The sequence below is a fragment of the Chiloscyllium plagiosum genome, unplaced genomic scaffold (genome assembly GCF_037043375.1).
Source record: "Chiloscyllium plagiosum isolate Xiang-an unplaced genomic scaffold, Cpla_swu_hap1 HiC_scaffold_17, whole genome shotgun sequence".
Classification (NCBI taxonomy): Eukaryota; Metazoa; Chordata; class Chondrichthyes; order Orectolobiformes; family Hemiscylliidae; genus Chiloscyllium; species Chiloscyllium plagiosum.
In genome coordinates this window covers 77966316-77983607 of record NW_028270155.1, presented here as the reverse complement: position 1 = coordinate 77983607, position 17292 = coordinate 77966316, and positions in this window count along the sequence as shown.

The following is a 17292-nucleotide window of genomic DNA, read 5'->3' as shown; positions in this document are numbered from 1 at the left end:
GCTTGACAAGGCTGAAATTCTCATGGGATGCAACTAATAAAGCTGGACAGGGTAGCCAATGAATCTGGTTTGCTTGGACTTTAATTAAATTACATGTGATTGGGGTTAGTGCATTGAACTGGATAGAATATTGATTAGTAGACAAGAAACAAAGAGTTGGAATAAATGAGTCTTTTTCTGAATGGCAGGCAGTGACTAGTGAGTTACTGCAGGGATCAGTCTTAGGACCCCAGCTATTCATAATATATGGTAAAGATTTAGACGAGAGTGCTAAATGCAATATCTCAAAACTTGCAGATGATAGAAACCTAGGTGGAAGAGTCAGCTGTGGGGAGGGTGTGGAAACATTGCAGTGTGGCTTGGATCGGTTGAGTGAGTGAGACAATACATGACAGATACAGTATAATTCGGAAAATATGAGGTTATTATTTTGATAGCAAAAATATGTCAACAGATTATTATTTGAACAGCTACAACTTGAGAGAAGGAAGTGCTCAATGAGAGCTGGGTGTCTCAGCTCAGCTATAAACCCACAGGTGCAGTAGGCAGTAAGGGTCGAAAACTGAATATTGGCCTTCAGAGTGATAAGTTTTGATGTCTTGCTGCGGTTATATAAGACATTGGTGAGGCCACACCTGGTATATTGTCTGCAGTTTTGTTCTCCCTGGTTATGGAAGGATGTTCTTGCTCTTGAGGGAGTACAGCGATTCAAGTGAAATGGCCAACCTTTCCTCTCGGTGTAGACCTTGTCTTATAGTTCTTTGTCTTTTCTGAGGACAATTTTACCGTAGTAAAAATATGTAGGCAGATTATTATTTGAATGGCTGCAAACTGAGAGGAGAGAATACTTAACGAGACCTGGGTTCCTTCTTACACAGTTCGTTGAAGTTAAGTACAATGGTGCTGTAGGCAAACAGTAGATTGGCCTTCACAGTGAGACAACAGGAATGAGGAAGTCTTGCTGCAATTATATAGCAGTTTGGTGAGGCCACACCTGGAATATTGCCTCCAGTTTTGGTCTCCTCTTTGATCATAGAATAGGAAGCAGGTCATTTGGCGCAAGAAAGTCCACACCGACCCTCCAAAGAGCAACTCATCCAGACCCATTCACCTACCATATTACTCGATATAAACCCCTCACCAATGTACCTAACCTACGCATCCCTGTACACTATGGGCAATTTAGCATGGCTAATTCACCTAACATGCACATCTTTGGATCGAAGGAGGAAACCAGAACACCCAGAGATAATCCATGCAGACACAGGGAGAATGTGCAAACTCCACATAGACAATTGCCCAAGGCTGGGATTGAACCCAGGTCCATGGTGCTGTGAGGCTGCAGTGCTAACCACTGAGCCCTTCTTAGGAAGGGTGCTTTTTGTTATTTGAAGGGATGCAGTGAAGGTTTACAAAATTGATTCCTGGAATAGTAGGACTGAAGTGCACGGACTGATTGAATTGGTTACAATAGAATTCACTGGAGTTTAGAAGAATGAGGATAGCCTCATCTAAACCTATACAATTCTGATAAGTTAGACAAAGGGCAGATGCTCCCATTGGTGGGGATTAAAGAACGAGGGAGTTTATGGGAGTTTCAGACTGAGATGAGGAAACAGTTATCACCCAGAGAGTGGCAAGCCTGCTGCAAAATCAATTGGGTCTTCCTTCAGTGGGTGGATTATCTGGTTAATGTCATTATCCCAAGTTTTATACAGTCATCAAACTTCAAGCTGTTTTCTCAACATAGACTTGGGATGGCTATTTGCAAGTATTCCATAACCTAAACTGAAATGCACAGTCAGTGATTCAAATAGCTTCCAATACAGGACCCTGATATTTAAACTTTCAGATGAAGAGTACATGATTTGTTCCACAGTGTCTCATGTTATACAGTCATTACTGTCAAATATTCTCAGCTGCATCATCAATATTATTCCCTCTATCATATGGCCAGAAAGGCAGTTACTGCCAACATGCAGCAAGATCTGGATGACATTCTGGCTTGGACTGAATATTTGCAAGTAAAATGTGTTCCACACAAGAACACAGAAATGTACAGCAGATGAACTGACCCTTTGGCCCGTCAAGCCTGCACTAACACATGATGCCTTTCTAAATTAACGAAGGTTTCCCTCTGTGATGCTATATCTGTAAAGCTGCCTCTTAAATGTTGTCTTTGGATCTGCCCCCACCACTTCCTCCAGCAATGCATTCCAGGCACTTACCAAGTTTGATGCAAAACCTTGCCTCTCACATCTCCTTTAAACCTTCCCCCTTTGACCTGAAACCCATATCCCCTTGTCATAGGTATTTCGATACAGATTAAAGCAATTTTATCAGTGCCTCTCATAATTTTGTAAACTTCTATTCGGTTACACCTCTGCCTCTGACATTCAAACAATAGCAAATCAGATTTGTCTAATCTCTCCTCATTTCTAATATTCTCCCAGCCAGGCAACATCCCGATAAACCTTTTCTCTTTCCAAAGACAGGCTGGGAGTGTTTTCACTGAAGCAGAGGAGGTTGATGGGTGGTGTTATTGAGGTTTTTTTAAATTGTGAAGGACACAGATAAGATGAGTGGCAAATGCTTTGCCTTAGGGTATGGAAATTCAAAACTAGAGGGCATATTTTAAGATGAGAGGAGAAAGATTTAAAAGGCAACATTTTCACGTAGATGGTGGTTAATATGTCAAACGAACTACCATAGGAAGTGATGGATGCAGGTTCAATTACAACATTTAAACGATGAGATTCTTGTCAAAAGAAAGAAGGCAACTTATGTAAGGTGGAGGAAGCAAGGGTCTTGCTCAGCTCTAGAGGATTACAGGCTGGCGAGGAATGAGCTCAAAACTGGTCTGAGGAGAGCAAGGAGGGGGCACGAAAAAGGCTTGGCAGGAAGGATTAGGGAGAATCCAAAGGCATTTTACACGTATATGAGGAATAAGAGAATGATCAAAGAAAGAGTAGGGCCGATAAGGGATAGCATAGGAAACTTGTGTATAGAGTCTTAGGAGGTAGGAGAAGCCTTAAATGAGTTTTTTGCTTCTGCCTTTACTAAAGAAAAGGACCTTGTCGTGAAGGAAACCACTGAGGAGCAGGTAAGCATGCTGGAATGGATAGAGATTGAGGAAGCAGATGTGCTGTAAATTGTGACAAACATTAAGATTGACAAGTTGCCAGGGCCAGACCAGATTTGTCCTCGGCTGCTTTAGGAAGCGAGAAATGTGATTGCTTCACCGCTTGTGAAGATCTTTGCATCCTTGCTCTCCACCGGAGTCGTACCTGAGAACTGGAGGGAGGCAAATGTATTTCCCCTCTTCAAGAAAGGAAATAGGGAAATCCCCGGCAATTACAGACCAGTCAGTCTCACGTCTGTCGTCTGCAAGGTGTTAGAAAGGATTCTGAGGGATAGGATTTATGACCATCTGGAAGAGCATGGCTTGGTTAAATGCCATCAGCATGCTTTGTGAGGGGCAGGTCATGCCTCACAAATCTTATTGAGTTCTTTGAGGGTGTTACCAGACAAGTTGATGAGGATCGAGCGGTGGATGTGGTGTATATGGACTTCAGCAAGGCATTTGATAAGGTTCCCCTTGGTAGGCTCGTTCGGAAGGTCAGGAGGAATGGGATACAGGGAAATTTAGCTGTCTGGATACAGAATTGGCTGGTTGACAGAAGACAGCGAGTTGAAGGAAAGTATTCTGCCTGGATGTCAGTGGTGAGTGGTGTTCCACAGGGGTCTTTTCTTGGGCCTCTACTCTTTGTAAATTTTATTAATGACTTGGATGAGGAGATTGAGGGATGGGTTAGCAAGTTTGCAGACGACACAAAGGTTGGAGGTGTCGTTGACAGTATAGAGGACTGTTGTCGGCTGCAGCGTGATATTGACAGGATGCAGAGATGGGCTGAGAGGTGGCAGATGGAATTCAACATGGATAAATGCGAAGTGATGCATTTTGGAAGGTCGAACTTGAAAGTTGAGTACAGGATTAAAGACAGGATTCTTGGCAGTGTGGAGGAACAGCGGGATCTTGGGGTGCGGGTACATAGATCCCTTAAAATTGCCACCGAAGTGGACAGGGTTGTTAAGAAGGTGTATGGTGCTTTGGCTTTCATTAACGGGGGATTGAGTTTAAGAGCCGTGAGATCTTGTTGCAGCTCTATAAAACTTTGGTTAGACCGCACTTGGAATACTGTGCCCAGTTCTGGTTGCCCTATTATAGGAATGATGTGGATGCTTTGGAGAGGGTTCAGAGGAGGTTTACCAGGATGCTGCCTGGACTGGAGGGCTTATCTTATGAGGAGAGGTTGACTGAGCTCGGACTTTTTTCATTGAAAAAATGAAGGAAGAGAGGGGATCTAATTGAGGTGTACAAGATAATGAGAGGCATTAGATTACATTACAGTGTGAAAACAGGACCTTCGGCCTGACCCGCCGAAGCACAACCCACCCATACCCCTACATTTACCCCTTACCTAACACTACGGGCAATTTAGCATGGCCAATTCACCTGAACTGCACATCTTTGGACTGTGGGAGGAAACCAGAGCACCCGGAGGAAACCCACGCAGACACGGGGAGAACGTGCAAACTCCACACAGTTAGTCGCCTGAGGCGGGAATTGAACCCGGGTCTCCAGCGCTGTGAGGCAGCATTGCTAACCACTGTGCCACCTTGCCGCCCATAGATAGAGTTGATAGCCAGAGACTTTTTCCCAGGGCAGAAATTGTTAACACAAGGGGTCATAGTTTTAAGCTGTTTGGCGGAAAGTATAGAGGGAATGTCAGAGGCGGGATCTTTATGCAGAGAGTTATGAGAGCATGGAATGCGTTGCCATCAGCAGTTTTGGAAGCGAGGTCATTGGGGATATTTAAGAGACTGCTGGACATGCATATAGTCACAGAAATTTGAGGGTTCGTACATTAGGTTTACCTTACATGAGGATCAATGGTCGGCACCACATCGTGGGCTGAAGGGCCTGTTCTGTGCTGTACTATTCTATGTTCTATGTTCTAAAAGACACTTTGACAGATATATGAATAGGAAAGGTTTAGAGGGATATGGGCCACATTATGGAAAATGCAACGAGTCTAGTTTGGGAAATTTGGTTGCCATGTGTGAATTGGACCAAAGGGCATGTTTCCATTCTTTATGACTCTATGACTAATCCTTCTGGTCGTGTGGTGACCAGAACTGTTTGTAATGTTCCAAATGTGACCTCACTAAAGTTCTATACAGCTGCACCATGACGTGCCAATTTTTAAACTCTATCCCCCAACCAATGAAGGCAATATCTGCCATCTTGACCACTTTATCCACTTCTATTGCCACTTTCAAGGAATTGTGGGCCTGTATACCTTAATTCTTCTGTATACTAATGCTTCTAAATGTTCTGCCACTTACTGTAGACTTCCATCCTAAATTAAACCTTCTAAAATGCATTATTTCACATTGTCCAGATTAAATGCCATCTACCATTTCTCTACTTCAGTCTCTCGCCTATCTACATCCTTCCATCTTCTCTAGCAATCCTCCTGCAGCTCTCAAAATCTTTGTGCCATCCACAGAATTCAGAACCCTTACATTCTCCTCCAAATCACCAGTGATCACTATCTTATCAGCTTTCAAATCCCATGTGACTTCATCTTTTGTATCGGCCTTCCATGAGATACCATGATAAAGGTCTTTCTGAAGTCCCTATGAACAATATCTACTGTCCTGCCGTCAACAATCATCTTTGTCATTTCCTCAAAAGACTCAACCAAATCTGTGAGACATGATCACCCTCAGTCACGTTCATCCTGCCTTTCTTTGTAAGTCCAACTTTTTCCAACAATGAGAAAATCCTATCCCTAAGAATCTTTTTCAACAGCTTCCCTACCATTGACATAAAGCTCACCGGCATATAATTTCTTGAATTATCCCCTCTGTTCTTCTTAAATAAAGGAACAACATTGGCTACTCTACAGTTCACTCAGATCTCTTCTGTGACTGAAGAGGATATAAAGATTTCAGACAGGGCCCAACAATTGCCTTCCTCACCTCCCTCAGCATTCTGGGATAGATCTCAGATGATTTCCAAACAAGTGAATTCACGTTTCTGTCCTTGACTTTCATCAACATAAACATGAATGATGATCCAACCATAATGACCCTAAGAGTTTTCATTGATGAGTAACATGATTAGTTCCAGCTGTATAACGGACAATAAGTAGAAATACTGTGATGCACAACACACATCCTGATGTTACACAACCTACACTTAAGAATCAAGATGTGTGATGAAAATTACAGACTTCTCTGAAAGAAAAAATCTCAAACATTTAACAGGTCAGGCAGCCTCTGCGGAGTGAAACTGAAAATGTCATAATTATGATTATTCAGCCCTAACCAACCAAAAACAAATCTTTCAATTTCACATTTTAATAAAACTTGACGGTTAACTATCAGTTGTCATGAACTCATGCGTTTTTCATGCAATGCCCTTACCAATCAGAGTGTGATTGTTGTCCAAGGATCTGTCTCCTCTCATAGATTAAGAATTTTCTTTCCACTTTGCATTTTATTTTCTTGCGAATTATAAATGCTAAATAAAGAGCTACGACAAAATGATTCTTTTTGTAGTCATGTTTAAGGCTTGTATTTGATTTGATTTGATTCATTATAGTCACATGTACCTATGTACAATGAAAAGCTTTGTTTTGCAAGCAGTAGAGGCAGATCATAGCAAACCACGACGTACAGATCAGAGGGTGCTTAGACAGAGTGAGGTAGACAAGGCTATGGCTGCATCGGAGGTGTGTAAAGCAAAATGAATATTATTTGAAGCTAGCAAGGTCCATTCAGCAGGCTAATAACAACAGGGAAAAGCTGTTCTTGAAACTTCTGGAGTGTGTGTGCAGCATCTTCTGCCTATAGGAAGTGGTTGGAAGAGAGCATCACCAGGGTGGGAGGGGTCTTCAATGATGTTGGCAGCTTTTCCATGACAATGAGAAGTGTAAATGGAGTCCTTGGATTGGAGATCGGCTTCGATGATGGTCCGGGCTGTGCACACAACGTTTTGTCTTTTCACATGGCCCTGGTCAGAGCAGTTGCCATGCCAGGTCGTTATTCAACTGGAAAAAATGCTTTCTATGGAGCATCTGTAAAAGTTGTTGAGGGTCGTTATGGATATGCTGAATTTCCTAAGCTGCCTCAGGAAGAAATAGTATTGTTGTGCCTTCTTACGGAGTCATAGACATGTAGAGCACGGAAACAGACCCTTCAGTTCGATGCCGATCAGATATCCTAAATTAATCTAGTTCCATTTCTCAGCAGTTGGCCTATATCCCTCTAAATTCTTCCTATTCATGTACCCACCCAGATGCCTTTTAAATGTGGTAATTGTACCAGCCTCCACCACTTCCTCTGGCAGCTCATTCCATTCACCCTTTGCATGAAAAAGTTGCCCTTTAGGTCGTTTTAAATCTTTCACCCTAAACCAATGCCCTCTAGTTCTGGACTCCCCAACCCAGAGAAAAGACCTTGTCTATTTATGCTATCCATGCCCCTCATGATTTTATAAACCTCTAGAAGGTCACCCCTCAGCTTCCAATGCTCCAGGAAAAACAGCCCTAGCCTATTCAGCCTCTGAATAGCTCAAACTCTCCAACCCTGGCAATATCCATGTAAATCTTTCCTGACCCTTTCAAGTATCACAACATCTTTCTGATAGGAAGGAGACCAGACCTGCATGCAATATTCCAGCAGTGGCATAACCAATGACCTGTACAGCCACAACATGACCTTCCAACTCCTGTACTCAATACTTTGACCAACTTACGCTATGTCAGACAGAAAGTCATCCAGGATGGGGAATTGTCTGTTTTTTTGCAAATACCTAGTAAATGCAATATAAAATGATGTAGATAAATGCAAGGTTTTAAATATTTCACAAAACCAGGGAGGCAGATTATTATCTGAATGGTGGTAGTTTAGAAAACGATGACATGCAACGAGACCGGGGTGTCATGGTGGAACAGTCACTGAAGGTTGGCATGCAGGTGCAGCAGGCAGTGAGGAAAGCTAATGGCATGCCGGCCTTCAAAGCGGGAGGATTTGAATATCAGAGTAAGGATGTCTTGCTGCAGTAATGCAGGGCCACAGCTTGAGTATTATGTGCAGTTTTGGTCTCCTCGTCTGAGAAAGGACATTCTTGCTGTTGGGGAAGTCCAGCAAATTCCCACGATGGCAGGACTGACATATGAGGAAAGATTGGATGGACTCGGATATAATGAGTGGAATTTAGGAGAATTAGGGGTATTTCATAGAAACATATAAAATCCTGATGGACGAGGCAGGTTAAATGTGGGAAGAATCTTCTGATTGTTGGGGAAGTCCAGATAGTTTAAAAATAGTCATATGAACAGTCAGACTTGCAACAAAATGGATCATTTTCATGTTGGCATGGCTGGAACATAGGTGGAGCCTGATGACATGTATTTGAAAAGGCAAGGATTGATTCGGGGTATTCAACATTGCTTTGTGTGTGAGAAACCGTGTCTCATTAACTGTATTGATTTTGTTGAAGAACTAATGAAGATGATTGATGAGTAAAGAGCAGTGGACATGATCAATATGAACTTCAGTAATGCACAGAACAAGTTTCCTTATGGTAGACTAATTAGCAAGGTTGGATCACATGGAATACAGGGACAACTAGCCATTGGATACCGAATTACAGAAGATAGAGGATGGGGATGGAGGGTTGCTTTTCAGACTGGAGGCCTGTGACCAGCAGTATGCCACAATGATTGGTACTGGGTTCACTGCTTTTCATCATTTACATTAATTATTTGGATGTGAACATAAGTATAATTAGAAAGTTTGCAGATGACCTCAAAATTTGAGGTGTAGTGGAGAACATCCTGATTAAGGGCTTATGCCTAAAACATCGATTCTCCTGCTCCTCAAATGCTGCCTGACTTCTGTGATTTCCAAAACCACACACTTGATCATGAGCAGGGGGGCCAATGGACTGAGGAGTGGCAGATGGAGTTTAATTTAGATAAATGTGAGATGCTACATTTTGGAAAGGCAAATCAGAGCAGGACTTATGTACTTAATGGTAAGGCCGTGGCGAGTATTGCTGAGCAATGAGACCTTGCGGTGTGTGCGCTCATGTTCAAACAATGAGCAAAATTAGTGAGTGATGGAAATAGCCTCTTTATTCAACAACCACACTTGCACAAGTTCAATGTGGTGATAGAATCCTGAAATACAGTTCTTATATTTGCCTCTTTATAGACATATAGTTCTAACATATATGAAAATTCCATCATGTGGTGTTACATTGTCTACAGTACACAAAGGTTTGAGAGGAGATAGCAGATAGGTTAACCATCTGTTAAATGTTGGCTGTTACTTCTGATGGGATTAGGAGTGTCCGTCTGGACTGCTTGCATAGTTAAGAGATGTTAGTCCTTTTATCTTTTAAGTTAGCAAATGTTCGTAAAAACACTGGGCCTATATGCTCTAAATAAGTTGGAAATTATACCTGCACTGGATAAAAAATAAAGGATATTAAACTGATTACCGCAGCTGGGTTGGGAGATTATTGAATATTTGATGATGTGAGTCTCCGGGAGGGAGAAAGTGAGGACTGCAGATGCTGGAGATCAGAGTCGAGTGAGTGGTGCTGGAAAAGCACAGCAGGTCAGGCAGCATCCTGCTCCTCCGATGCTGCCTGACCTGCTGTGCTTTTCCAGCACCATACTCTTGGTGTGCTTCAGTCATTCATGCAATTTCACAGAAGTGCTGTTTTGACAGTTAGTTTCTTAAGAGGGTAGCAACCCAGTTAAAACTAATTGGGAAACTGTTCGGTGTTCTTTAATCTATTCAGGTCTGAGAGACAGTTGATAAGGGCTGATTAATATTATAATGTTTTGTGGAGACTTGATGGGGATGGCATTGTTCCTGATAAATGGACAAAGTCTTTTCCCTGGGGTGGGGGAGTACAGAACCTAAGGGCATAGGTTTAGGTTGAGAGGGGAAAGATATAAAAGAGAGCTAAGGGGCACCTTTTTCACGCAAAGGGTGGTACTTGTATTGAATGAGCTGCCAGAGGAAGTGATGGAGGTTGGTACAATTGCAACATTTAAAAGGCATCTGGATGGGTATATGAATAGGAAGGGTTTGGAGGGATATGGGCCAGGTGCTGGAAGGTGGGACTAGATTGGGTTGGGGTATCTGGTCAGCATAGATGAGTTGGACTGAAAGATCTGTTTCCGTGCAGTACATTTCTAAGACTCCATAACTCTATTCAGAGGCAGCTTTTGAAGAAGAAATAGGCCTGATAAGGGTGCGAAGAAGCGGTATTGGGTTTGTAAGTAATGTTTTCATTTTAGTCTATCTTGCAATAATTAAATATGCTACTGTGGTGTTATGAATGAATGAAGCCGTGTTACATTTGGGAATTATAAATGAATGAAAAGGAAATGCAGTGTTCATTTATGAGTGGGTTAGTAAAGGAGTTATGAGTGAGCAAAGATAAAGCGCTTGTGAATAGAAAATGTAAAGCGCTTCTGAGCGGGTTAGTGCAGGGACCCATAATACAATATCTCATAGGTGTAGATTCATAATTCCTTGAAAGTGGAGTCCGAGGTGGAGAGGATAGTGAAGAAGACATTTGGTATGCTTCCCCTTATTAGTCAGTACCTTGAGTAGAGGAGTTCAAAGATCAGGCTGTGACTGTATAGGACATTGGTGAGGCCACTTCTGGAATACTACATTCAATTCTGATCTCCCTGTTACAGGCATGATGTTGTGAAACTTGAAAGGGTTCAGAAAAGATGCACAAGGATGTTGTCAGGGTTGGAGGATTTGAGCTAAAGGGCAAGGCTGAAGAGGCTTGGGCCATTTTCCATGGAGCATCGGAGTCTGAAAGATGACGTCACAGACGTTTATAAAATTATGAGGGGCATGGACAGGATAAATAGACAAGGTCTTTTCCCTGGGTGGAGTCCAAAACTAGACAGCAGTGGCATGGACAGCATAAATAGACAAGGTCGTTTCCTTGGGGTGGGGACTCTAGAACTAAATGGCATAGTTTTAAGGTGAGATGGGGAAGGATATAAAAGGGACTGAAGGGGCAAGATTTTCACACATTGGGTAGTGCGATTATGGAATGACCTGCCCGAGGAAGTGGTGAAGGTTGGTATAAATACAAAGTTTAAAAGGCATTAGGATAAATAAGAGTAGGACAGGTTTAGAGGGAAATGGGCTAAATGCTGGCAAATGGGAATAGATTTATACAGGATATTTGGTCAGCATGGATATTTTGAACTGAAAGGTCTGTTTCTGTGCTAGACATCTCTATGACTCTATGATTAGCACTTAAGTTCAACAATTTATGATTATACTTAATGACTTGGATGAAGTGACCAAGAGCTTATCCATCAGATCTGATGAACATGCAGATTGTTCAGAAAGCTTGTTTTGAAAATACAGCGAGTCTGCTTAGAGATAGGTGAAGTAGATGGACAAAATTTGGGAGACAGAGTACAATTTGGAAAAATGTGCAGTAGTCCACATTGATGGAGAAAGGCTGATTTTGACAATATTAGGCAAGAACTTTCAAAAACTGATTGGGGGCAAATATTCGCAAGTAAGGGGATGGCTAGAAAATAGGAAGCATTCAGAAATGAGATAACAAGAGTCCAGAGAAAGTATATTCCTATTAGGGTGAAAGGAAAGGCTGGTAGGTATAGGGATTGTTGGATGACTAAAGAAATTGAGGGTTTGGTGAAGAAAAAGAAGGAAGCATGTGTCAAGTATTGACAGGATAGATCGAGTGATTCCTTAGAAGATTATAAAGGCAGTAGAAGTATACTTGAGAGGGAAATCAGGATGGCAAAAAGCAGACATGAGATAGCTTCGGCAAGTATAGTAAAGGAGAATCCAAAGGGATTTTACAAATACATTAAGGACAAAAGGGTAAGTAGGGGGAGAATAGTGCCCCTCAAAGATCAGCAAGACACCTTTTTGTGGAGCCGCAGAAAATGGGAGATTTTAAATGAGTATTTTGCATCAGTATTTACTGTTGAAAAGGACATGGAAGATATAGAATGTAGGCAAATAGATTATGACATCTTGAAAAATGACCATATTGCAGAGGAGGAAGTGCTTGATGTCTTGAAACACATAAATGAGAATAAATCCCCAGGACCTGATCAGGTGTACCCTAGAACTCTTTGGGAGGCTAAGGAAGTGATTGCTGGTCTGCTTACTGAAATATTTGTATCATCAATAGTCACAGGTGAGGGGATAGAGGTTAGCAAACGTGGTGCCACTGTTTAAGAAGGGTGTTAATGAAAAGCCAAGGAACTATAGACTAGTGACCCTGACGTCAGTGATGGGCAAGTTGTTGGAGGAAATCCTCAGCGACAGGAAGTCCATGTATTTGGAAAGACAAGGACTGATAGGGATAGTCAACATGGTTTTGTGCGTGGGAAGTCATGTCTCACAAACTTGATTGAGTTTTTTAAAGAAGTAGATAGGATAGTGAAGAAGCATTTGGTATGCTTTGTTTTATTGGTCATGTTGCAGCTGCACAGGACATTAGTTAGACCACTGTTGGTATATTGCACGCAATTCTGGTCTCCTTCCTATCGGAAAGATGGTGTGAAACTTGAAAGGATTCAGAAAATATTGACAAGGATGCTGCCAGGGTTGGAGGATTTGAGCTATAGGGAGACGCTGAACAGGCTGGGGTAGTTTCCATGGAGCGTCAGAGGCTGAAGGGTGACCTTATGGAGGTTTACAAAAGCATGAGAGGCATGGACAGGATAAATAGGCAAAGAATTTTCCCTCAGGATGGGGGAGTCCAGAAATAGAGGGGATAAGTTTAGGGTGAGAAGAGAAAGATATAAAAGTGACCTAAGTGGCAACCTTTTTACGCAGAGTGTGGTACATGTTTGGAATGAGTTGCCAGAGGAACTGTGGAGGCGAGTACAATAGCAACATTTAAAATGCATTAGGATGGGTATATGAATAGGAAGAGTTTGGAGGGACATGGGCTGGGTGCAGGCAGGTGGAACTAGATTGGGTTGGAATATCTTGTCAGCATTGGACTGAAGGGTCTGTTTCCATGCTTCCATGCTGTGCGTCTCTATGACTCTATTGAAGGAAGAATTGAAATGCAAAGGCTTAATTCAAAGAACATTTTCCAACATTATGCTGCTATATTGAGGGACCTAAAAGAACTGCAAAAGACTAACAGCAAACAAAGTTTTCAAATACAGCGTGGTATGTACATCCAAAGGCCAATGGTGTGTTAGCTATTATTACAAGGTGCTAGTGTGGGACGAGGGTAGACAAAATCAGAAGTCAGACGATGCTGTCACTTTAAAAAGATTATCTTGATCTAGGTTATTTGAAGAGAGCTTGTAAAGGCAGTGGTGAACTGCCCAGGTTAAGAGTCCTTCATGTTTATTTATTTTTTTAAAGTGCAAGGGGAGAGGCCAGTTCTCCCAGATCAGACTTTTTAGTTTCTTGTAGCTGGAAAGTCACAAGAAGTTTGAGTCCCAAATGGGTTGCAAGCTTCAATAAATGATTCCTTACTGGGATTTTCTCTGAAATCTCTCTTGGTGGTGTTCTATCCTGAACTGAAAACCTGCCTGTAAGAATCTGTGTTTGGTTTATCTTTTTTGCCAAGGGATGTGATTATGGGATGTTCCTGTGTTGGAACAGTTAATTAGTGACAGTAACTGCATTTACTATTCGGTTAAATTTTCCAATAGATTAGATTCCCTACAGAGTGGAAACAGGCCTATCAGCCCAACAAGTCCACACCGACCCTCCGAAGGCTAACTCACCCAGACCCAGTCCTCTACATTTAACCCTGACAAAAGTACCTTACACCATGGGCAATTTAGCATGACCAATTCACCTGATCTGCACATCTTTGGAATGTGGGAGGAAATCCACGCAAACACCGTGCGAATATGCAAACTCCACACAGACAGTTGCCCGAGGTTGGAATCGAACAAAGGTCTCTGGTGCTGTGAGGCGGCAGTGCTAACCACTGAGTCACCGTGCCACCCAATAGTTACGTTATTCTAAATTCCTCTTTCTTTTATTTGTGTTTTAACTATAGTGTTTAAATAAATTGAGTATTGCTCAAAGTTGAGTGGTTTGACTATTTGCATCACTCCTGGACCACCCACTTCACACCTACCTTTAAAGTTAGCAAAAGTTAGGGTCAAAGCTATCTTAAAATATTCAGAGCAGTTTGGCCTGATCCATAACTATCCAACAGGTATATTTGAAATCACTAGCTTTTGAAGGGTTGCTCCTTCATCATTGTTCCTTCTTCGCTTCACCTGATGCATGAGCAGTGCTCCAAAAGCTAGTGATTTCAAATAAACCTGGTGTCATGTGGCCTCTCATGTTTTTGTGAGGAAAAAAGGTACTAAAATTAGGAGGGATTGCTACAAATGTACAGAGCATTGGTGAAAGCAACTAATATTTTTGTAGTGTTTTGACATCCTTATTTCAAGTGGGATATGCTTGTCTGGTCAGCAGTTCAGAAAATGCTCAGTCAGCTCGTTCTTGCAGTTTATGTATTTCCTTATGATGGAAAAGAAATGCCACGAGGTGATTAGATTAGATTAGATTACTTACAGATTAGATTTGATTACTTACAGTGTGGAAACAGGCCCTTCGGCCCAACAAGTCCACACCGGCCCGCCGAAGCGCAACCCACCCATTCCCCTACATTTACCCCTTACCTAACACTACGGGCAATTTAGCATGGCCAATTCACCTGTCCTGCACATCTTTGGACTGTGGGAGGAAACCGGAGCACCCGGAGGAAACCCACGCAGACACGGGGAGCACTGCTGTCTCACAGGGACCCGGTTCAATTCCCGTCTTGGGCAACTGTCTGTGTGGAGTGGAGTTTGCACATTTTCCCCGTGTTTTTGTAGGGAAATGGGTCTGGGTGGGTTGATTTCAGAGGGTCAGTGTGGACGTGTTGGGCTGAATGGCCTGTTTCCATACTGTAGGTAATCTAATCTAAAATGTGTTCCTCTGCAAGAGTGCGGGACTCTTCAGCAGATTGGGCATTGATTCATTAGAGTTTAGGGGAAAAAAAACAAGAATGAATTTATTGAAAGATAATTTTTTTTAGATTAGATTACGTTACAGTGGGGAAACAGGCCCTTCAGCCATACAAGTCCACACCGACCCACCGAAGCGCAACCCACCCATACCCCTACATTTACCCCTTCAACCTAACACTAGGGGCAATTTAGCCTGGCCAATTCACCTAACCTGCACATTTTTTTTTGGAATGTGGGAGGAAACCGGAGCACCCAGAGGAAACCCACGCAGACATGGGGAGAATGTGCAAACTCCACAGTCAGTCGCCTGAGGCGGGTATTGAACCCGGGTCTCTGGCGCTGTGAGGCAGCAGTGCCAACCACTGTGCCACCGTGCCGCCCACATGCTTTCTGTTTTTTATAAATTAACTTGTGAGATGTGAGTATTGTTTGTTGGCCTAGTAATTATTGCCTGTCCCTTGAGAATGTGGTGCTGAGTTGCCTTCTTCAGTCCAAGTTCTGCAGGTTGATCCATAATGTCAATAGGGGCGATGACGATGACAATGAAGGAACAGCCATATATTGCCAAGTCAGGATGACAAATGGCTTGAAGTGCAACTTTCAGGTAGCGATGTTCCCATGTATCTGTTTCCATTGTCCTTCCAGATGGAAGTGATTGTGGGTCTGGAAGTTGTTGCCTAAGGATCTTCGGTGAATTTCTGCATTGCTTCTTGAAGCTAGTAGACACTGCTGATACTGAGTATCAGCGGTGACAGGGTGAATGTTCATTCATAGATTCATACAGAACAGAAAAGGCGGTTCAGCCTATTGAGTATGCACCAAAATAACTACCACTGAGCGTATGCTAATCCCATTTTCCTCTATTTGTCTCATATCCTTGAATGTATTTGAAGTACTCATTAAGTACTTTTAAAGGTTATAAATTAGCATATTCCAGATTACGACCACTTGCTGAGTGAAAAGTTTATTTTCGTGATCCAGTCTGAATCTCCTGCCCCTTACCTGAAAATTGCGCCCTCTTGTGATTGACCCCTCAAACAAGTGAACAGCTGCTCTCTATTTACCCTGACCTCACCCCTCATAACCTAATACATCTCAATCATGTCTCTACTCAGTCTTCTCTGTTCTAAAGAAAACATCCAAGTTATTCCAGTATCTCCATTTCATTCAATTTCGCCATCCCAGGCAAAATCCTGGTGAACCCCCCTGTACCTGTACCTGCTCTAGTGCTGTCGGATCCTTCCTGTTGTGAGGTGACCAGAAGTGCACACAGCACTCATGCTATGGCCTAACCAATGCTCTGTACAATCTGACGTTGTCACTTTGCTGTTGTACTGTATGCTATGACTGATGATTGTAAGTGTCCTACAATGCATTCTTAACTCTCCTATTCACGTGTACAGCCAATTTCACGTTTCTGTGAATAATTGCCCCAAGATTCCTCTGTCCCTCTGAACTATCTTGTGTCCTGCCATTCATTAATTGCTTTTTTATCTTGTTTCTTCTTCCAAAGTGTGTCACCTTGCACTTGCAAACCATCTGCCACTGGCCTGCCCATCTAACCAACCCATCTATACCTTTCTGGATACAACAACCATCTTCATTCATAACCACTCTACCAATCTTGGTTTCATCTGCAAATTTGCACAATATTCCCCCCACATTTTCATCTATATCATAGTGTACATAACAAATGATCAGGGCCCCTGTACTGATCCTTGCAGTATACTGCTGTAAACTGACCTTCGGTCACTCAAGCAGCCTTCTACAACTACCCTTTCTGTCCTATTACTAAGCTAGTTTCTGATCCATCTTGCCAAGTTTCCCTCAATTCCATGTGCTTTAACCTTCTCAATCCATCTACATTATGGGAATTTATCAAAAGTTTCGCTGAATTATCTTCTATACACTTGATCATGTTTTCAAAAGTTTGTCACAAATTTGTGACGCAAGACCTCCCTCTGACAAAGCCAAGCCAATTCTCCTTAATTAACCTACGCCCTCCCTAGTGGATGTTAATGTGCTTATTCAGAATTTTCACAAATTGTTTCCCTAACTCTGATGTGGCACTTGACAGTCTATAATTTCCTGGTTCAATTCTTAAAAAGGTGAACGAGATTATCCGTCCTCCAGTCCTCTGGCACCTCTATCATGGCTAGAGAGGAATTAAAAACTTGTGTCAGAG